General features: G+C 45.4%; 1 long non-coding RNA gene across 2 annotated transcripts; it reads right to left on the minus strand.

Moving 5' to 3' along the window:
* LOC134348303 (uncharacterized) lies at nucleotides 1–20,601 on the minus strand. 2 transcript variants are annotated; one of them, XR_010018388.1, is made up of 3 exons: nucleotides 19,255–20,601; nucleotides 8,435–8,790; nucleotides 1–8,262 (listed from the first exon to the last, which is right to left on the minus strand). It is a non-coding gene; the product is annotated as an uncharacterized LOC134348303 (long non-coding RNA). The 2 variants fall into 2 exon arrangements; XR_010018389.1 differs by having other exon boundaries at nucleotides 1–933; nucleotides 1,066–8,790.
* Nucleotides 20,602–23,063: the final 2,462 nt, after the last annotated feature.

Consider the following 23,063-nt stretch of genomic DNA (forward strand, 5'->3'; position numbering starts at 1 on the left):
GTACCTATATATTCACCATATACCACCCTGACATTCATTTTCTTGCAGGCATTCACAGTACAACAAAGAAATACATTCGAGTCAATGAAGAACTACACACAAAGACTGACAAACGACCAATGTCCAAATGAAGGCAAATCGTGCAAATAAAAAATAAATAAACAAGTAAATAAATAATTAAACAAATAACTAAGTAACTAATACTGGGAACACGAGTTGTAGAGTCCCGGGTTGTGGAATCAGTTTGGAGTTGGAGTGAGTAACGTTACCCACACTGGCTCATGATGGCAGAGTAATAACTCACTCTCACTCTCCCCTGTCTGTCTCTCAGCTTTCCCAGCTCTCTTTCCACGTTCACCATTCAGAAGCTAGCAGCTTCTGTCAGTGGATAATTCCCAGAAACAGCTGACAAGTTACTGAGACGTTACAAATGCTTGCCGTGATCTCCTGCTCATTGGCAAAGTACTCTGAAGCCACGTACGAGTTTCTCTGAGCTACCGAAGCTCCGGGAGCAGACTTACAGAAAGTAGGCAGAGAACTCAAACAGATTTTAAACTTTTTAAAAAGTGAGATAAATAGTTTTAAAAGTTTGGTAGAATCTGTCCTCCAGTCACTTGCCGGGTGACGATTCCACTTGCAATACTGGATTCATCCACTGGGAGGCAACAGCATCTTATCGAGCGAGATGGCAACGTTTTCCCAAGAGTTGAATTCCCGAATCGCTGGATCATTAAACTCCGCACGGATTTGTCATATGTAACCAGCAGTCCCACGAGGAGAAGCCATTCCTGGAGTCACCACCGCATGCTCAGCTCTTGTTTCACCAGATCTCACTGCCCCTCCAAGCCACTGTTCTGAGGACTTTGGTATCACCTGCAGGGCGATGGGGTGCTGCTCTCTGCCGGATCCAGTGATATTGATCGAGAGGTTCTTCTGAGGCATAAAACTTGGTGGTTATGGCTGATGTAATTTATTTTATTTAGCAATACAGCACAGTAACAGGCCCTCTGGCCCAATGAACCCACCCCAACCTATTATATGCAAATGACCAATTAACCTACTAACCTGTAAACAACAGGAATTCTGCAGATGCTGGAAATTCAAGCAACGCTCATCGAAGTTGCTGGTGAACGCAGCAGGCCAAGCAGCATCTGTAGGAAGAGGTGCAGTCGACGTTTCAGGCCGAGACCCTTCGTCAGGACTAACCTGTACATCGTTGGAATGTGGGAGGAAACCAGAGCACCCGGAGGAAATTGACGCGGCTCGTGGAAGAACGTGCCGCAGCAGGAATCGAACCTGGGCCGCTGGCACTGCAATAGCCTTATGCTAATCGTGTCAGTGGCATAGCGGTTAGTGTAACACGATGACAGTGTTACAAGAGCAAATAATTAACAAAGAAAAGAAGACAAAGGAGAAGACAGTTGTGGTTTTCTCACATTCAGACTAGAGAGAAACAACATTCAAAGGATAACAATTAACCTATGAGATAGCCAGATTCCACCAGCATGACACCTGCTACTGAAAAACCGAGAGGTTTCTAAAAATACAGAATAAACTATACTACAGTTACATGACGATTTACTGAACAATTACGCATATATAAAAAATAAAAGGGAGCAGAGGAGAGTTAAAGTACAAAGAAAATACTAAAAAAAAACTACACCCTGACGCAGCTCCACAGGAAAGCAATGTGTTACTGAAACGGCGAGAGTCTGGGAAACGTAATATACAAGTGAGTGCACTGATACCTGAGACTGTAACAACCATCAGAAACCTAATTAGGCTCATCCTGCATAATCCCATTTCATTGAAATGGCTCTGTGTGAACACATTAAATTAGTAGTTGAAAGCCTAACCACACAAGTCTCTTCTGTTTATACAGTGTCCATGGCTCTCCATTCTTGCCGGCTTCCTGGCCAAGTTTGTGGGTGATAATGAAGATAGGTGGAGGGGCTGGTAGTGTTGAGGAAGCAGGGAATCATCGACAGAAGGACTGAGGCAGATTAGGAGAATGGACAAAGAAGTGGCAGATGGAATATTGTGTAGGAAAATGTTTGGTCATGCACTTCGGTAGAAGAAATTCCAAAGAAATTCAAAAATCAGAGGTGCAAGGGAACTTGGAGTCCTCGTGCGGGATTTCCAAAATGTTAGCTTGCAGGTTGAGTCAGTGGTAAGGAAGGCAAATTCAATGTTAGCATTCATTTCAGGAGGCCTAGAATATAAAAGCAAGGATATAAACCTGAGGCGTTATAAGTCATTGGTCAGACCACACTTGGGGTATTGTGAGCCATTTTCAGCCTCTATTGAAGAAACGATATGCTGCCTTTGGAGAGGGTCCAGAACAGGTTCACAAAAATGATCCAGGGAATGAAAGGCAATGAAATACGAGGAACATTTGATGGCTTTGGGTCTGTACTTGCTGGAAATTAGAAGAAAGGGGGAGGGGTTCTCATTGAAGCCTACTGAATATTGAAAGGACTCGACAGAGTGGGTGTGGAAAGGACGTTTCCTATAGCGGGGGAGCCTAGGACCAGAGGATGCAGCCTCAGTCTGTCCTTTTAGAACAGAGAAGAGGAGGAATTTCTTTAGCCAGAAGGTTTTAAATCTGTGGAATTTATTGCCATAGACAGTTGTGGAGGCAAAGTAATTGAGTGTATGTAAAACAGAGGTCAATAGGTTCTTGATTAACAAGGCTGTGAAAGGTTATGGAGAGAAGGCAGGAGAATGGGTTGAGAGGGATAACAACTTAGCTGTGGTGGAAGTACAGAGCAGAATCAATGGGCTGAATGGCCTAATAATGTGTTTATTCTCTTATAGAGTGATAGAATGATAGAGCACTGCAGCACAGAAAGAGGCCCTGAGGCCCACCTAGTTCAGGCTGAGCTGTTATTCTGGCTAGTTTCATTCACCAGCATTTGAATCACAGCCTTCCACACCCCTTCCATCCATGTACCTCTCCTAAATCGAACCCACATCCGCCACTTCCGCTGGCAGCTCGTTCCACTCTCCCCGCCACCCTCCGAGTGAAAAGGTTGCCCCTCAGGTTCCCCTTAACCATGACCTTCAGCTTCTTCCCCTCCGTTATCAGATTGCCAAATGGTCCATGAATCCATGAGAACTATCTCATGGACACAAGAGACTCTGCAGGGGCTGGAAATCCAGAGCAACGCACACAAAATGGTGGACCTGAAAAATCAACTGTTTATTTCCCTCCATAGATGCTACCTGACCTGTCGAGTCTCCGGCATTTTGGTATGGCACCTATTCTACCCGTGACTGCAAGGAACTTCATTGTTGTGGGTACAACTCATCATGTCACGGAAACTCGGCCTCTCCCCTATGGGCTGTGTTTACATTTCTTGCTGCTTCAGTAAAGCAGCCAGCATTATCAATTATACCATCTGGTTACTCCCTTTTCTACGCACAATTTAGTTTTGTAATTCATAGTATCGATAGTATTAAACTGTTCCTAAAACATTGGGTGTGTGCCTTCCGGCTCCTGTGCCTCCTCCTCATAGTAGTGATGAGAAGAGGCATGTCCTGGTTGGCGAGGGTCTTTAATGATGTGTGCCACAGTAGTCCTGGGAGGATCTGAGTGTGCAATGGCATGGGGTTTGGTTGAGACCACAGATGAGGTGCCAGGTTCAGGTTTGGCCTGACTAGACATGGTTGCAAAAGTGATGGTGCAGGGAAGGGTTCACCAAACTATGTCCTGGGAGGGCAGGACTGTTGAATAAGGAATCATAAAGTCATGAAGCACTACAGTACAGACACAGGCTCTTCAGGCCGGCGAATCAGTGCTGGCTTGGGCTTCTGCCCAGTCCCATTGACCATAGCCTTCCATATCCCTCCCAGCCTTGTACTCATCCAAACTTCTCTTCGGTACGATCAAATCCACAGCCCACCACTTCTGTTGGCAGCTTGCTCCACTTCCCTCCTCCTCGTGAAGAAGTTCCACCTCATGTTCCCCTGAAACATTTCACCTTTCACCCTTAACCCATGACCTCTAGTTCTAATCTCACTTAACCTCAGTGGAAAAAGCCTGTTTGCATTTACCCTACCTATACCCCCATAATTTTGAATGTCTCTATCAAATCTCCTCTCATTCTCCAACACTCCAGGGAATGAAGTCCAAACCTTTCCCCACAACTTAGGTCCTCAAGTCCCAGAAACGTCTTTGAAAGTTTTCTCTGTACTCTTTCAGGCTTATTGATATCTTTCCTGTAGGTAGGTGACCAGAACTGCACACAATACTCCAAATTTGTCCTCAAAAATGTCTAATATAAATTCAACATAACATCCCAACTCCTGTGTGTAATGCCTTGATTTATGAGGCCAATGCGCCAAAGTTCTCTTTACAATCCTAACTACCTGCAAAGCCATTTTCAAGGAATTATTTGTTCATCTGTTTCAAGGAATTATGCATCTGTATTACCAGGTCCTTTTGTTCTGCCACACTCCTCACTGCCCTACCATTTACTGTGTAAATCCTACCCTGGTTTGTCCTCCCAAAGTGCAATACCTCACACTTGCCTGCATTGAATTCCCTTTGCCATTTATCAGCCCATTTTTCCAGCAGGTCCCCATCCTGCTGCAAGCCTTGATATCCTTTCTCGCCTACCAGATCCCTTCTGATGTCAGCAAAACTGACCTTCTCTACCTTAGAGTCTTAACCCAAGGACCAGTCCCATCCTTCTCTATAGGGAGACACCAGGAGGACTCTAGATTTGTTGTCAGTGGACAGTGAGAGGAGATCTCATGGTAATGTATAAAAGGGGGGAGGAGAAGATGGCGACGCGACGCCGTGCACGCGGTCGCTCCGAATGATACATATTTGTGAAGTAGGATGCCGTGCACAATCCTGATTTGATGGAGACGGACGTGAGAAGCACAGAGGAACATCTGGAGTAACTTCTGAAATGCCTGCTTCACTGCCGCTGCTACTGTGCAATCGAGAATCTCTGGAGGGGAAGGCCCCAGATCCTCGGCTTTGCCTATTGCCTGTTGCTGGGGCCGGGGTCGAAGTGCTCGGCAGAGATGGTGCTCGGTGCTCGGTGTCAGAGAGCTGGTCGGAGGCTCGAAGTTTTCAGACGGACTCAGAGACGGACTGTGGTCGGGTGCTTCCAGGATGCTGCATCGGCAAGTTTGCTGTGCTGGAAGCTCATGAAAGGGAGTTTCTCCCTTCAACCGTCTGAGTGAGATGATGGGACTTCTGAGAGACTTTGAGACTTTTTTTTTACCATGCTCATGGTCTGTTCTTCATCAAATTACGGTATTGTTTTGCACTGTTGTAACTATATGTTATAATTATGTGGTTTTTGTCAGTTTTTTCAGTCTTGGTTTGTCTTGTGTTTCTTTGATATCATTCTGGAGGAACATTGTATCAGTTCTTAATGCATGCATTACTAAATGACAATAAAAGAGGACTGCGTGTCCTCGTAATCTAATCTAATCTAATCTAATTCCATCAGGGCTCTTCTATAATTCAGGTACAATGCAATAGCAGTATGGTGCATATGGATTTAGTAAGGTGTCTGACAATGTTAGACTCATCCAGGATGTCATGAAGCGTAGGATCCATGAGAAATGGCTCCCTGGATTCAGAATTGCTTTGTGGTCGTAGATGGAGAATATCCTGGCAGCGACATGGGTCTTTGACTATGTCAGCTGTATTACTAAGAATCGGAATCAGGTTTAATATCTCTGGCATATGTTGTGAAATTTGTTGTCCTTGCGGCAGCAGTGGGTAAAAATAGAAAATAAAACATGACTAACACAGACTGCCCCAGTACTGGAAACATCCTCTCCTCATCCACTCTGTCTAGGGTTTTCAATAGTGTTCAGGTTTCAATGAGATTACCACTCTGTGTTCTAAAGAACATACCCCGAGCCATCAAATGCTCCTCCTGTGTTAACCCCTTCATTCCTGGGATCATTCTCATGAACCTCCTCTGGATCCTCGCCAATGCCAGCACATCCTTTCTTAGATATAGTCTTAAAACTGCTCGCAATACTCCAAGTGTGGTCTGACCAATGCCTTTTAAAGCCCCAGCATTACACCCTTGCTTTTATTTCTTCGTCCTCCAGAATCGAATGCTAGCATAGGACGCCGCGGTGGTGTGGTGGTTGACGTGACCCTGTTACAGCTCAGGGTATCGGAGCTCAGATTCCATTTCCGGAGCTGTCTGTAGTCCTCCCGATGGGACCAAGGTGTTGCTTTGGGTGCTCCAGTTTCCTCCCACAGTCCAACGACGTACCAGCAAGGTTAATTGTTCACTGTGTAGTGTCCTGTGTTTAGCTTAAGGATAATCGGGGTTGTCAGGGCTCACTGGGTAAGAAGACTCAAAGGGCTGGATGCGCTGGATCACTAAATAAATCAATACAAATTAAAATAAACATTGCATTTGCCTTTGGACCATGGATCGTTCCACGTTCTGATGGAATCCATGCCTATAACTGTGATCAATGTCTACTGAACAGAATGAACCAGCTGTCGAAATATCTGGCACGGCTCATCGACTGAGCTGCCCCTGAGCCTGCTCAGCCTTTCCACCTCAGACAACTCCACCCTCACACCCGTGTAATTGCCCGTCTGTAGGCTGAGGTCACTGCTCCGGACCCGGCTGTTTGCCTCGAGCTTTATGTGAAGTTTTACAATACTGAGATCACTACTCACCACCGACCCTTCATCATAACATCTTTTATTCATCCATCTCATTACCTACGAGCAAGTTTAAATAGCCTGCTGCTAGTTAGGTCTAGGAAACTGCATCTCTCGGAAACACTCCCTGATACACTCCACAAGTTAGTTCTTCACCCATTCCATAGCATTACAGTTAGTACAATACAATGCTTTACGGTGCTAGTGATCGGGGTTCGATTCCTGCCACTGTGTAAGGAGTTTATAGCTTCTCCTTGTGACCACATGTGTTTCCTTCACTTTCCAAAGATGTATAGTTTAGTGAGGGTAGTAAATTGTGAAGAATGGCAACACTTGCGGGCTGCCCCTGTCACACCCTTGGACTATGTTGTTGATTGATATAAAACAACACATTTCGCTGTATGTTTTGAAGCTTCAATGTATACATGACAAATCAAGCTAACCTTTAATCTTTAATTCCCGCTTATCCAATCAATATGTTAGATGAAAATCTCTCATGACCATGAAAATAGTGCCTGGAGCACTCTGCTGGGAGTGGTGGTAGAGGCAGATACATTAGCGACATTTTAAATGAGCTTTAGTAAAAAAACTAAATGGATGATCGTAAAATTGATGGCTATAGGTTCCATATGAGGGGAGGCATTGATTGATCATGAGGTAGGTTAAAAGTCTGGTACAACATCGTGGGCCAAATGTCCTATGTTCTTGAGAGACTCTTAGATAGGTACGTGGATGAAAGAAAAATGGAGGGCTATAGGCTATGTAGGAGGAAAAGGATTGATTGATTATGGAGTAGGTTAATTTTGGTTAGCACAAAATTGTTGGCTGAAGGGCCTCTACTGTTCTATGTTACTGAACAGTGCTGATGAAGGATCTCTAGCCAAAACACTGACTGTTTATTGCTTTCCACAGATGCAGTCTGACCTGCTGAGCTCCTCCTGCATCTGGTGTGTTTTACCCCGGATTTCCAGCATCTGCAGAATCTCTTGCGTTTACAATTTGCTGTTCTACGTTAGTTCCCTTATCACCTGGCTTTATCATTTCACCACTTTGTCCAGCACTCGGGAGCTTGTAAAGCACTCATACCTGTGTCTTCTTTCCCTCTCCGGGCATTATTTCCATCAAAGGTGATTCCCATTATCATCTCCTGCCTTTATATCGCCACTCACCATCACACAAATAAATTAGGCCTTACGGATTACTGAGCTCTTCTCCAAATGGGCCGTCCTGCAGAACAGTTGACAAATTTCAATCCAATTTCTCATCCTTTCCGTAAACGTCAATCCTTTGGTTATAATGTAATTTGAAACATTCTTTTTCTTTGGACCGGAATCATGGCAAGGTAATTGAAGCCATTCTTCTACATAGTTGCCCATCCAATAACAAAAAACCTGCCTCACATATCAAAATCAGATCATCACAGTTTGAAACAAGTGTTAAGAAAAATGATGACATACAGAGTCACAGAGTTAACCTTGGATTTGGACTGTAGACAGCCTGGGGACCAGATGAGAAAAGAAGCATTGGTGCTGTGTGGGGTTCGAACTGTAAGGGAACTACACGTGAATCATCCTCGGGGGGGGGTCAGGGACACTGAGTCACTGCAATAAAGACAAGCATCAGTTACATTTGGAACCTGTTTAAATATTTACACTTAATAACAATATGCTTTTAATTTTATAACGAGGGAAACAAAATTCATTTTAAAATAATAAAATTTTTTGGAAAGTATTAAAACATCAGGCCTAAAGCCCACAGATCACGAAAGCTCACCAGTGACTCTGCTTCCTTGGGAGGGTAAGCAAATTCAGGATGTCTCCTATGATCCTTGTCGGAGTACGTGTCTAACTTCCTCACTCGTTGAAAGCTACTTCCTTTGTGGTAAGCGGGGATTAGCCTGTGTAAGGACCATTGCAACTCCTTCCACCTCCCGAGGTTCAGCTGGTGACAACATGGCCCCAATGGAATTTAAATTTAGCGCGCGGTAACAGCGCGACCTCTTTTCACTCTCCGGGTCATCATGGGCGTGAGAACAGTAAGTTGTGGAGGTGTGCTGCAGTAAAGAGGGCCCGGGCACGCATTTTAGATAAATATCTGCCACAGTGTGCATGCTTAGTGTCCGTCTTGTCCTGTAAATAAATACAAACAGTTAACCTACTTACCACTCTGCAAATCCGTGAACCTGATTCCTCAGGATGACCCTCACCTGTTTTTATCAATGCATTGTATAGAAAGCATCTTATCCCGATGCATCATGGCTTGGTATGGTGTAAAGGACCTGCAGAGAGTTGTGCACACAGCTCAGCACATCGCAGAAACCAGCCTCCCCTCCGCTGGACTATGCAGAGCATGCAAATATTTGCATGGACCGGGCTCAATTAGAGATATTCAACATAGCTTTGTGTGTGGTAGGTCATGTCGAACCAATCTTATAGAGTTTTCCAAGGAGATCACCAGTAGAGTTGATGAAGGAAAGGCCGTGGATGTTGTCTACATGGAATTTAACAAGGCTTTTGAAAGTCCTGCATGGGAGGCAGATTTGGAACATTCAGTCACTCGGTACTCAGGATGAGCGAGCGACAATAGAATGTGACTTTATTTCCTCTGCCAAAGTGCATGAGCATAAGCTTCCCTGCTCTGTATTCCGTCTGCCATTCCAGAATCTGGTCATTCTTGAAAGATCATTACTAATGCCTTCACAATCTCTTCAGCTACCTTTCTCAGAACCTTGGGGTGTAGACCATCTGGCCTTCAGACCTCTAGCTTCTCAAGCACCTTCTCCTTTCATAACAGCAAGTACACTCACTTTTGCTTTCGACACTTTCGAACTCCTGGCGTACTGCTAGTGTCTTCCACAGTGAAGCCTGATGCAAATTACTGATTAAATTCTCCTGCCATTTCTTTGTTCCCCATTACTACCTCTCGAGCATTATTTTCCAGTTGTCTGATATCCACTCTTGCCTCTCTTCTACTCTTTATATATCCATAAAAAACTTCTGGTATCCTCTTTTATATTATTGGCTGAAATAATATTTTATCTTTTCTCTCCTCATAGCTTTTTAGTTGCTTCTTGTTGGTTTTTAAAATCTTCCCAATCCTCTAACTTCCCACTAATTTTTATTATATTGTATGCCCTCTCTTCTGCTTTTATGCTGTCTTTGACTTCGCTTGTCAGGCACGATTGTCTCATCCTCCCTTTAGAATAATTCTTCATCTTCAGGATGTATGCTTCCTATCCAGAGCCTTCCGAGTTACCCCCAGAATCTCCAGCCATTGCCGTTCTGCCATCATCCTCGACAGTGCCCCCTTTCAATCAACTTTGGCCAGCTCTGGGTTCCCCTCTTGGTATGTACAGAATTTCTTAGCTGTGTTGGTGGAAGGAGTTGATTCCGTGCTGTCCGACTCTATAAGGGCAAGACCAATCCCACACCATTCCTGGAACCAGGAGCCCATCCTGAGGTCTGGGTGATCTTGAGATCCAGCCTCTCCGAGCCCCTCTGCTTGATGCCGTGGTGAAAGGTTTCATCTCATGTGGAGCTGGAGTCCCTCCTGACCACAGGCACTGGGAGCTGTTTTAGATTGCATCTGCATCCTTGACTTACTAATCGGGAGACTTCAATCAGTGTGGATTGGAAATAATATCTCTTTCTCACAGACAATCAACGCTACTGCACATCAAGGATGCCCACTGCTGTACCCTCTGTACTCCCATGACTGTGTAGCTAGGTCCAGTGTAAATCCCACCCATAAATTCAGCAATGATACAACTACTGTTGGCTGAATTTCAGATGGTGACAAGGAGGCGTACAGGACTGAGTTAAATCAACTAGTTGAGTGGTGTCCCAACAACAACCTTGTACTCTATATTAGTAGGACCAAGGAATTGATTGTGGACTTCAGGAAGAGGAAGTCAAAGAAACACACACCAGTTCTCATCAAGGGATTGGCAGTGGAAAGGATGAGCAGTTCAAAGTGCCTGGGTGTCAACATCTCTAAAGATCTATCCTGGGCGCATTAGGAGTCGGAGGAGCTTTGGTATGTTACCAAAGACTCGAACAAATTTCTACAGATGTACTGAGAGCATCCTGACTGATTGCATCACTAACTTGTTGGAGGGGCCACTACACGGGATTGGAAAAAGCTGCCGGGTGCTATAAACTCTGCCAGCTTCATCACGGGCACTCGCCTCCCCCAGCATCGAGGACATCTTCAAGGTGCGACGTCTCAGGAAGTGGCATCCATCATTAAGGAGACACAACACCCAGGACAGGACCTCTTCTCATTCCTACCATCAGTGAGGAGGTACCGGAGCCTGAGGATACACACTCAACGTTTCAGGGACAGCTTCTTCACATCCACAGTCAGATTTATGGACGGACGGTGAACGACCCCATGTACATCACTATTTTTGCTCTCATTTTGCTCCGTCTACTTATTTCCCAGTGTAATTTATGGTATATTTTGCACTGTACTCTTGTAGCAAAACGACAAATCTCACGATCTGTCAGTGAAAGTAACCCCGGTTCTGAAGTCAGGAATGCCTGTAGGTCTCAGGAGATCATTCTGCCCCGTGCGAGGCCGCTTTAAGCTCGGAGATGGGCTGACAGGCTGTTCATGGGAAAATGTCCTTCCACGGGTGTGGGTTTGCTGAGGGGAGCTCCCCCCCTACCAGATTCATACCACAGTAAACCACAGGGCAGGAAAAACAGGATCGTCAGAGGTGTCTGCACTCTGCACGCACAGCAAGTCATGTTATGTATGTTACAACACATGTTGTAACATGTACTCCACAGCTGGCTGCACCTGTGATTACATGGACGCAATTACCTGTAGTTAGACAAGGTACACAGGTGGATGTACCTGTGGTTCGAGGCAGGGCAGAGCATATATATATATACACCTGGGCTTACAAGGTGCACATTTGCCTATCCTTCCTCACACACTCTCTACACTTTGCATCTAGCATCACACCAAGTGAACCGTCCTCTGACCTCGCTGGCTCCCATCACCTGTTAACGTAGTTTAAACTCTCCCCAACAGTTCCAGCAAATATGCCCACGAGGGCATCGGTCCCCATCGGGTTCAGGAATACCCGTCCTTTGTGTACAGGTCATAACCTTCTCCAGAAGAGATCCCAGTGATCCAGAAATCTGAAACACTGCTTCCTGCACCAAATCCACAGCCACTGATTCAACTGCCAGATCACCCTATTCCTACCCTCACTGGCATGTGGCACGGAGAGCAATCCAGAGATTACTACCCTTGAGGTCCTGTTTTTCTGTTTTCTACCCAACTTGAGGACCCCCTTCTTTTTCTTACCCAAATCATTGGCACCAACATGCACCATGACTTCCACTGTTCACCCTCCCACTTTAGACTGTTGTTGAACACTGACCCTAGCAACTCGAAGGCAACCTACCATCCAGGAATCTCATTTTCGTCCACAGAACCCCATGTTTGTTCTCCTAAACAATGAATTGATGATGAAGATAGAGCTGTGGATGATGTTCTCATGGTACGTAGTAAGGTGTTTGATAAGATTCCTTATGGTAGGCTTATCCAGAAGATTCAGATGCATAGTATCCATGGTGACTGGACCATTTGAATTCAGCATTGACTTGTCCATAGAAGACAAGGAATATTAGTTGATGGGGCTTATTCTGACTGGAGGTCTGTGACCAGTGGTGTTCTGAGGAATTGAGTTCAAGTGTAGGGAAGTTATATGGCAGCTTAGACTGCATCTGGAGTATTGCTTTCATTTCTGGCTGCCCCACTATAGGAAGGATGTGGATGGTCTGGAGAGGGTGCAGGAGAGGTTCACCAGGATGCTGCCTGGATTAGATGGCATGGGCGACAAGGACAGGTTGAACAAACTTGGATTGTTTTCTCTGGAGTGGCGTAGGCTGAGGGGTTCATAAGATTATGGGGGGCATAGATTGACAGCCAGTATCTTTATCCCAGGGTTGAAATGTCTAATACTAGAGGGCATGAATTTAAGATGAGAGGAGATAGTTCAATGGAGATGTGTGGAACACATTTTTTGCCAGAATGAATGGGGCTATCAATATTGGTATTGGTTTATTATTGTCATATACAGTAAAAATCTTGCCTTGCAATTGTGATTACAGATAGATCATTACGCAGTGCATTGGGGTAGGATAAAGTGAAATAATAACATAGAACATAGAATAGTATAGCACAGTACAGGCCCTTCAGCCCACAATGTTGTGCCAACCCTTAAACCTTGCCTCCCATATAACCCACCCCTTAAGTTCCTCCATATACCTGTCTAGTAGTCTCTTAAATTTCACTAGTGTATTTGCCTCCACCACTGACTCAGGCAGTGAATTCCACTCACCAACCACTCTCTGAGTAAAAAATCTTCCTCTAATATTCCCCTTGAACTTCCCACCCCTTACCTGAAAGCCATGTCCTCTTGTACTGAGCAGTGGTGCCCTGGGGAAGAGGCGCTGGCTATCCACTCTATCTATTTATCTTTAACAATGCAGAAAAGAATGTGACAACTACAGAGAAAGTGCAGGCAAACGACAAGGAGCACGATCACAATGAGGTAGACTAGGAGATCAAGAGCCTTTCTTATCGGACTGGGGAATGTTCTATAACAGTGGGGTGGAAGCTGCCCATAGGCCTAATGCCATGTGCTTTCAAGCTTTTGTATCTTCTGCCTGGTGGGAGAGGGGAGAAGAGAGAATGTCAGGGGTGTTTGGGGTCTTTGATTCTGCTGGTTGCTTCACTGAGGCAGTGGGAAGTGTAGACAGAGTCTGTGGAGGGGAAATTGGTTTCTGTGATGTGTCCACAACTCTCTGCGGTTTCTTGTGGTTACAGCCTGAGCAGTTGCCAAACCAAGCTGTGATGCGTCTACAGAGGATGCTTTTTATTGTGCATCAATAAACATTGGTAAGGGTCCACAGGGACATGCTGAATTTGTATAGCCTCCTGAGCAAGTAGAAGCCCTGGTGTTACTCCCTGACCCTGACATCAGTATGTTGGACCAGGATAGATTTTTGGTGATATGTACCGCTAAGGGGAGGCAATTATGATAGGGCTGTTTACGAAGCTCTTACTTGGGCATATGGATATGCAGGAAGAAGTGCATCTGATTACTCTTTTAATGAATTCAGCACAACAGTGCGGGCCGAAGGGCCTGTCCTGTGCCGTGTTCCACGTTCCTGGAGGTACAGAAGCCCAAAGTCCCATAAGAACTGAAGCTTCACTTCAATCATTTGGTTCTTGAACCAACTGACACAACCCTAATCACTACAGTTTAGCAACACTGTGACCACTTTGGTCACTTTGCTCTAAAATGGATTTATTTTACTTTCTTTTACTTTCATTGTGTTCTTTTGTTGCAAAGATTGTAAATAGTACAGGCCCTTCAGCCCACAATGTTGTGCCAACCCTTTAACCTCCTGCAAGATCAATCAAACCCTTCTCTTTCTTAAATATTCCTAATGTATCTGTCTTTACCACCACCCCTGGCAGCACCCACCACTCTCTGTGCAAAATACCTACCGCTGACATCTCCCTCTATATTTTATTTCATTCCCCTTAAATTTATGTCCCATTTTGTTAGCCATTTCTGCCCTGAAAAAATATCTCCATCTGTTCATGCCTCTTATCATCTTGTACACCACTATCAAGCCACCTCTCATTCTCCTTTGCACCAAATAGAAAATTCCTAGCTCGCTCAGACTTTCCTTATGACGTGCTGTCTAATCCAGACAGTATCGGTGCAAGTCTCCTCTGCACCCTTTCTAAAGCTTCCATGTTCTTCCTTTAATGAGGCAACCAGAAATGAGCACAAACAGTAGTTCAAGTCACTGGCATGTATGCTTGAGTTTACGAGAATGAGGGGTGACCACATTTAAATATACAAGATCCTAAAGGCTCTAGGCAGGGTAGATATTGGTATGTACTGAATAGCGTGAATCACCGTGAGACATATTTACAGAACAAAACCCCGTCATTTAAGATTGAGGTGTGTGGTGTGTGGAACTGTCTTCTCTCAGAGGGAGTCAATCCCAGGAGCTCTCTACCACTGAGGTGGGGACTGGGTATATTTAGGGTGCAGATAGATAAATGTTTTGAAAGTTCGAGGAACTGAGGGTAACAAACAATCTGCTGGAGGAATTCAGTAGTCGAGCAGAATCTGTAGGGGAAAAGGAAGTGTCGATGATTCAGGTCAAAACTTTGCCTCAGGACTGAGGGATTGAGGGTCCCGGCGATCTGGCAGAGAGAGAGAGAGAGAGAGAGAGAGAGAGAGAGGGAGAGAGAGAGGGAGAGAGGGAGAGAGAGAGAGAGTGAGGGCAGTGTAGATCAGCTGTGGTCACATTGAGCAGTGGGACAGATGGGATTAATAAAAGATGTTATGATGAAGGATCGGTGGTGAGTAGTGATCTCAGGATTGTAAAGCTTGAGGCGAACACCCGGGTCCAGAGCAGTGACCTCAGCTTACAGATGGGCAATTACACAGGTGTGAGGGTGGAGTGCGAGGGTGCGAGGGCCGGCTAAACAGGCTCAGCAGCTGAGCAGTGGGTGAGCCATTCCAGATGTTGTGTTGGAAGCTTGTTTATGCTTGCAGTAACCTGTTGCTCAGAGTTCAGGGGATGGAGCCTGGCTCTCCATACTAACCTGACAGGAACCAGCAATGTGGCTTATTGTGTCAGATGTACCTTCTGATTGTGTTTAGGTTGGATCCTATCAGGCCCAGCATTTTATTGAGTCAGATGCACTGTTCCCTCCTAGCTGTGTGGGTGCGTGGCCACACAGTAGCTGAAATGCTCCCACGCACATAGCCTTCGTTGCCATGCAGCTGGAATTTTCTTTTATATAATGTTAATATAAAGTGCCACACAGTTTTCAGGTGGTGTAAAGATATCCTGCTCAGAACAATGGTTGGTCTATGCAGCTGTAAAAAAAAAATTAGGGGAAACATTGGTCAGATGTACCCTCTGAACATTTTTGAGTTGGGTCTGGTCCCGCAGTTCCAGCCAGGCTCAGCATTGTATTAGTTCAGGTGTACCCTCAGATCATGTTTGAGTTGGATCTTGCCTGAATGATTTGCTTCATATCACTGCCTGTATTCACCAGGGGGTTCTCACTGAAACCAATCAAATATTGAATGGTCTAGATAGTGTGGAAGTGGACATCCAGTTGGAGCATTGTGGGTATCACAATCCACTACGATGTCCACTTGGAATATTATAAATAGTCCTGGACCCTTTATATAATACAAAATAAGCTGGCATTGGAGAAGGTACAGAGGAAGTTCTTGAGAATGATTCCAGCAATGAAAGGGTTAATATATGAGGCGCATTTGACGACTCTAGGCTCATACTCATTGGAGTTTATAAGAATGAAGGGAGACCTCATTGAAACCTATTTAATACTGAAAGGCCTTGACCGGGTGGATGTGGAGAGAATGTTTTCTACAATGGGTGAGTCTAGGACCAAAGGGCCCAGCCTCAGAATAGAAGGACATCCTTTTTTTTAGATTATGAGGACATTCAGTCCTCGTTTATTGTCATTTAGAAATGCATGCATTAAGAAATGATGCAATGTTCCTCCAGAATGATATCACAGAAACACAGGAAAACCAAGACTAAAACTGACAAAACCACATAATTATAACATATAGTTACAACAGTGCAAAGCAATACCATCATTTGATAAAGAGCAGACCATGGGCACAGTAAAAAAAAGTCTCAAGTCCCGATAGCCCCATCACCTCACGCAGACGGTAGAAGGGAGAAACTCTCCCTGCCATGAACCTCCAAACGTCGCAAACTTGCCAATGCAGCACCCTGGAAGCACCCGACCGCAGCAGACTCTGAGTCCGTCCGAAAACTTCGAGCCTCCGACCAGCCCTCTGACACCGAGCACCATCGGCACGATCCTCTGCCGAGCGCTTCGACCCCGCCCCGGCCGCTGAGCAACAAGCAAAGCCGAGGACTCGGGGCCTTCCCCTCCGGAGATTCTGGACCACACAGTAGCAGCAGCAGCGAAGCAGACATTTCAGAAGTTTCACCAGATGTTCCTTCGTGCTCTCACGTCTGTCTCCATCAAATCAGGATTGTGCACGGCACCCTACTTGACAAATAACAGCCATCACCACCAGAGTGTCTGCTGCGAGCTGCGTCACGCCACCATCTTCTCCTCTCTCCTCCCCCCTACTGTTCTTCTGCATTTCGAACAGAAATGCAGAAGAATGGGGTTAAGAAGGATAATAAATCAGCCATGATTGAATGATGGAGCAGACTCGATGGGCTGAATGGCCTAATTCTGCTCTTGTGTCTTATTGTCTTATGTTTCAACAGCTGGTTCATTATGCTCAGCAGACATTGATCTTAATTCCAGACATGGACTCCATCAGAAAGTGAAACCATCAGCAGTCCAAAGGCAAGGCAATGTTGGTGTTCATTTTGAGATGACTAGAATATAACAGCAAGGATGTAATGCTGAGGCTTTATAAGGCATTGGTCAGGCTGCATTTGGAATATTGTAAGCAGTTTTGGGTACCATTTCTAAGAAGTGTTGGTCATACAGTCATAGAATCCTAGGAAAGTGCAGTACAGAAATAGGCCCTTCAGCCCATTCAGTCCCCGTCATCCATCTAAACTACCCAATCCCATCGACCTGCACCAGGACCGTAGACCTCCATGCACCTACCCAAACTTCTCTTAAATATTGAAATCGAGCTTCTACACACCACTTTGTGCTGACAGCTCATTCCACACTCTCACAACCCTCTAAGTGAAGAAGTCTCCTTTCATGTTCCCCTTAAACTTCTCACCTTTCGCCATGACCTCTAGTTGTAATCCCATCCAGCCTCAGTGGAAAAGGCCTGCTTGCATTTACCCTGGCTGTAACCGTCATCATTTTGAATACCTCTATCAATTCTCCCCTCAATCTTCTACATTCCAAGGAATAAGGTCCTAACCTATTCAATCTTTCCTTATAACTTAAGTCCTCCGCTCTCGGCAACATCCTTGTTAGCTTCCTCTGTACTCTTTCAACCTTATTTACATTTTTCCTGTAGGTAGGTGACCAAAACTGCACACCAACTCCAAATTAGGCCTCACTATCATCTTGTACAACTTCAATAAAATACCCCGTCTCCTGAACTCAGTACTTTAATCTATGAAGGCACTTGTGCCAAAAGTGTTGTTTACAACTGTTGTGACACCACTTTCAATGAGTTATGGACCTACATCCCTTTGTTCTACTGCTCTGCTCAGTACCCTACCATTCACTGTGTGTTACGTACCCTGGCTGGTCCTACCAATGTGCAACACCTCATTCTTGCCTGCATTAAATTCCATCTGCCATTTTTCAGCCCTCTTTTCCAGCTGGCCCAGATCCCACTGCAGGCTCTGATAATCTTCCTCACTATTCACTACACTCCCAATCTTGGTGTCATCTGCAAATTTGCTGATCCAGTTAAGCAAATTATCATCCAAATCATTGATATAGATAACAAATAACAATGGACCCAGCACCGATCTCTGTGGCACTCCATAGTCACAGGCCTCCAGTCTGAGAGACAATCATCTACTATCACTCTCTGACTTCTTCCACAAAGCCAGTGTCTAATCCAATGTATTACCTCATCTTGAATGCTGAGCAGCTGAATCTTCTTGACCAACTTCCCACGTGGGACCTTGTCAAAGGCCTTGCTGAAGTCCAAGTAGACAACATCCACTACCTTGCCTTCATCAACTTTCCTGGTAACTTCCTCAAAAAACTCTATAAGATTGGTTAGACATGACCTACCATGCACAAAGCCATGCTGACAATCTCTAATCAGTCCATGTCTATACGTATATATCAGGTCCCTTAGAACACCTTTCAATAACTTTCCCATAATTTCCTGGTTTGTTTTCAGTGCCTTTCTTAAACAGTGGAACAAGTTTAGCTATCCTCCAATCCTCCGGTACCTCACCTGTCACTAAAGATGATTTAAATATCTCTGCTAAGGCCCCTGCAATTTCTGCACTTGCCTTCCACAAGAACTGAGGGAACACATTGGCAGGCTCCGGAGATTTGTCCACCCTAATTTGCCTCAGGACAACAAATACCCCCTCCTCTGTAATCTGTATAGAGTCCATGACCTCGCTTCTGCTTTGCCTCAGTTGCATAGTCTCCGTGTCTGTTTCCCAAGTAAATACAGATGCAAATAACCCACGTGATATCTCTTCCATCTCATTTGGGTCCAGGCACAGATTACCAAACTGATCTTCCAGAGGACCAGTTTTGTCCCTTGCAATCATTTTGCTCTTAACATATCTGTAGAATCCTTTAGGATTCTCTTTTGCCTTGTCTGCTAGAGCAACTTCATTTCTTCTTTTAACAACCCTGATTTCTTTCTTAAGTGTTTGGTAGCATTTATCAGACTCTGTCAGTGCCTCATTTATTCCTACCTGTCTATACCTGCCATGCATCTCCGTTTTTGCTTAACCAAACCCTCAATATCTCTTGAAAATCAATGTTCCCTAAACCTGTTATCTTTAATTCTACAGGCACATAGGAGCTTTGTACTCACAAAATTTCACTTTTGAAGGCATTCCACTTACCAAGTACATCTTTGCCAGAAAGTAGCCTGTCGCAATCCACACTTGCCAGATCCCTTCTGATACCATCAAAATTGGCCTTTCTCCAATTTAGAATTCAACCTGCGGACTTGACCTTTTTTATTCCATACTTGCTTTGAAACTAATGGCATTATGATCACTAGATGCATAGTGTTCCCCTACACAAACCACTGTCAGCTGCCCTGTCTCATTCCCTAATAGCAGATCAAGTATTGCTCGCTCTCTTGTTGGAACTTCTATGTACTGGTTAAGGAAACTCTCATCGAGACATAGAAAACATACAGCACAATACAGGCCCTTTGGCCCACAAAGTTGTGCTGAACGTGTCCCTACCTTAGAAATTACTAGCCTTACCCACAGCCCTCTATTTTTCTAAGCTCCACGTACCTATCCAAAAATCTCTTAAAAAACCCTATCGTATCTGCCTCTACCACCATTGCCGATAGCCCATTCCACGCACTCACCACTCTCTGCGTAAAAAACTTACCCCTGACATCTCCTCTGTACCTACTCCCCAGCACCTTAAACCTCTTGTGGCAGCCATTTCAGCCCTGTGAAAAAGCCTCTGACTATCCACACGATCAATGCCTCTCATCATCTTATACACCTCTATCAGGTCACCTCTCATCCTCTGTCGCTCCAAGGAGAAAAGGCCAACTATTCTCATAAGGCATGCTCCCCAATCCAGGCAACATCCTCGTAAATCTCCTCTGCACTCTTTCTATGGTTTCCACATCCTTCCTGTAGTGAGGAGACCAGAACGTATTTGACAAACTCTATCCCATCTAGTCCTTTTACAGTATGGGATTCCCAGTTAGTACATGGAAAGTTAAAATCACCTACTATATCAACCTTATGTTTTTTGCAACAGTCTCCGATCTCTATAAATATTTGTTCCTCTAAATCCTGCCGACTGTAGGGCGGTCTATAGTATCGTCCCATTAATGTAGTCAGTATCTTTTTTATTCCTCATCTCCACCCATAATGCCTCTTCAGTCTGTCCTGACGGAACACTGCCATGACATTTTCCACGACAAGTAAAACTAATCCCTTAATCCCTCCTGCTCCGTCATGTCTGGAGCAACAGAACCCCGGAACACTGAGCTGCCAGTCCTGCTCCTCCTGCAACCAAGTCTCACTAATGGCTACGATATAATTCCACACGCTGATGCATGCCCTGCGCTCACCTGCCTCTCCAGCAATGCTCCTTACTTTGAAATATCTTCAGCTCAGGACATTAGCTGCACCATGCTCAACCTTTTGAGTCTTGACTTTGAGGTCTTAATAAGATCTGTCTCTACAAACTCTCCACTATCTGTTCTGACACTCCCTCTGCAACCCTAGTTTAAATGCCCTCCCCCATTCAGCATTAGCAAACCTCCTGGAACTCCCTCTCCAGTTCAGCTGCAAACCATCTCTTCTGTACAGGTCCCACCTTCCCTGGAGGAGAGCCCAATGATCCAAAAATCTGATGCCCTCCCTCTTATATGAGCTCCTTCTCCATGTGTTAAACTGTATGATCATCTTATTTCTGGCCTCACTGGCATGTGACACCGGTAGCAACCCTGAGGTCACAACCCTGGAGGCCCTGTCTTTTAACTTGGCACCTAACTCCCTGAACCCACTTTACAGAAGCTCGTCACTCTTCCTACCTATGTCACTGATCCCACCACCAGCCCCCCCACCCCCCCATGGACCATGATCTCTGGCTGTTCACCCTCCCACTTCAGAATGCTCAGGACTCGATCCGAGATGTGTCGGAGAGAGTCCAGAGGAGGTTCACCAGAATGATCACGGGACAGAAAGGATTAACGTATGAGGAGCTTTTGATGGCTCTGGGCTTGCACTCGCTAGAGTTTAGGAGAATGAAACCTATTGAATGTTGAAAGGCTGCAGCTTAGGTGCAAAATGCCCCTCTTGTGCAGGTCACCCCTGCTCCAGAAGAGGTTCCAATAATCCAAGAATCTGAAACCCTGCCCCAAGCACCAGTTGCTTAGCTACTCATTCATCTGTGCTATCACCCTGCTCTGACTAGTACTCTCCCCCCTTTCTACTTATATCATTGGTGCCAATGTATACCACAACCTCTGGCTGCCCACCCTCTCCCTTAAGAATATTCTACAGCCGCTCTGAGACGTTCTGGACCCCAGCATCTGGGAGGCAATACACCATCCTGGCATCTCTTTCGCGGCCACAGAACCTCCTACCCACCCCCTTAACTATTGAGTCTTCTATTGTCATTGCTCTACCTAAGTTTACCCTTCCCTGCTGAGCCTCAGAATTGGCCACCGTGCCAAGGGCCTGGCTGCAGCTGCTGTGTCCTCATAGATCACCACCCCACCGCCCCCAGCAGTATCTGAAGGGGTATATTTGTTGTTGAGAATAGCCACAGGGAAACCCTGCGCTGCCTTTTTAATCCTATTTCTTCTCCCCATGGCCACCCATCCACAATCAGAAGACTGCACTCTGGGTGTGACCGCCTCAGTGAAGCGTTCACCCATAAGGTTTTCAGACTCCTGGATGATCCTGAGTATATCCAGTTCCAGCTCCAGGTCCTTGACCTGGTCAGTGAGGAGCTGGAGTCGGATGCCATTTCTCACAAACGTTAGTCATCAGGGAGACTGCTAGGTATCCTGGAATCCCACATCTTACAGGAGGAGCATTCCACTACTTTAAGTACCATCCTGCCTGCACTGAATTAAGGACTAAAGATTTCTAGACAATAAAATAAAGCTTGCCTATTGTTACCTGTGTCAGAGGTCGGATCTCGAACTCCAGGCCTTAAACTCTGAACTCGCACAGACTTTTGACCCCAGGACAAGCTGACCAGTGGTTGCTTGGTCACTATCCTTCCTGCCTTCTTCCCACACTGACCTCCATTCCCGGGACCCACTGACGTCCTCCTGAAGATGTGGTGAACGTTTGGATCATGCTGCCTGACGAGCTGGAGGACACAGACAATATTACAATTAAGAATGCTGCAAAGCGGTTCGTTGGTTTATTGGTGGGACCAACAGCGGGAAAGCGGTGTGGCTGCGGTTGTAGCGCGCAACAGGCCTCATGCCACAGTATCGCTTGTTTCAGCCGCACGGGAGAGGTGACAATGGGGGCAGGTTGGTGTGGCATCAATGCGGGCATCGGTGCTGCCCTCTACTGTTCGCTCAGTGAAAGACAAACTGGATTGCGTTCGTCTGTAGACTGCTGTGGGCTTGTTCTTGCTGATAACATCCATGGACTCGGGCTTGGGCTACGTTATAATTTTAGTGTGACTGGATGTTTACTGCTTTCTTATATATTCTTTGTGCTATGTATGACTGTCGGTACTGTGTTTTGTACCTTGGCTCCCAGAAGAATGCTGTTTCATTTGGCTGTATTCATAGGTATTTATGTATGGTTGAATGACAATTAAACTTGAACTTGAAGATGCATTTATAAAGTTATGAGAAGAATAAATACAGTGGACATTCAGAGTCTTTTTCCTGGGGTAGAAATGTCAAGTACTTGAGGGCATACATTTAAGGGGAGAGGGGATAAGTTTAAAGGAAATTCAAAAGGCTTTTTCCTGAGGTTGGATGAGACTAGAACTAGAGGTCATGGGTTAAGGGTGAACAACAGGAATTCTGCAGATGCTGGAAATTCAAGCATGGGTTAAGGATACTTACTTTTGCCCATTACACCACTGGCATTTAGGGCAGCAGTGAAAGTCCTCCACCTCTGGCAGAGTTCAGGGCTTCCTGCATCGTGTCAATAGCTTCCTCTGGGTTTTCACCACTGTCCATCGTGCAGGTCTG

Source organism: Mobula hypostoma, chromosome 6 (genome assembly GCF_963921235.1).
Source record: "Mobula hypostoma chromosome 6, sMobHyp1.1, whole genome shotgun sequence".
NCBI classification, from domain to species: domain Eukaryota; kingdom Metazoa; phylum Chordata; class Chondrichthyes; order Myliobatiformes; family Myliobatidae; genus Mobula; species Mobula hypostoma.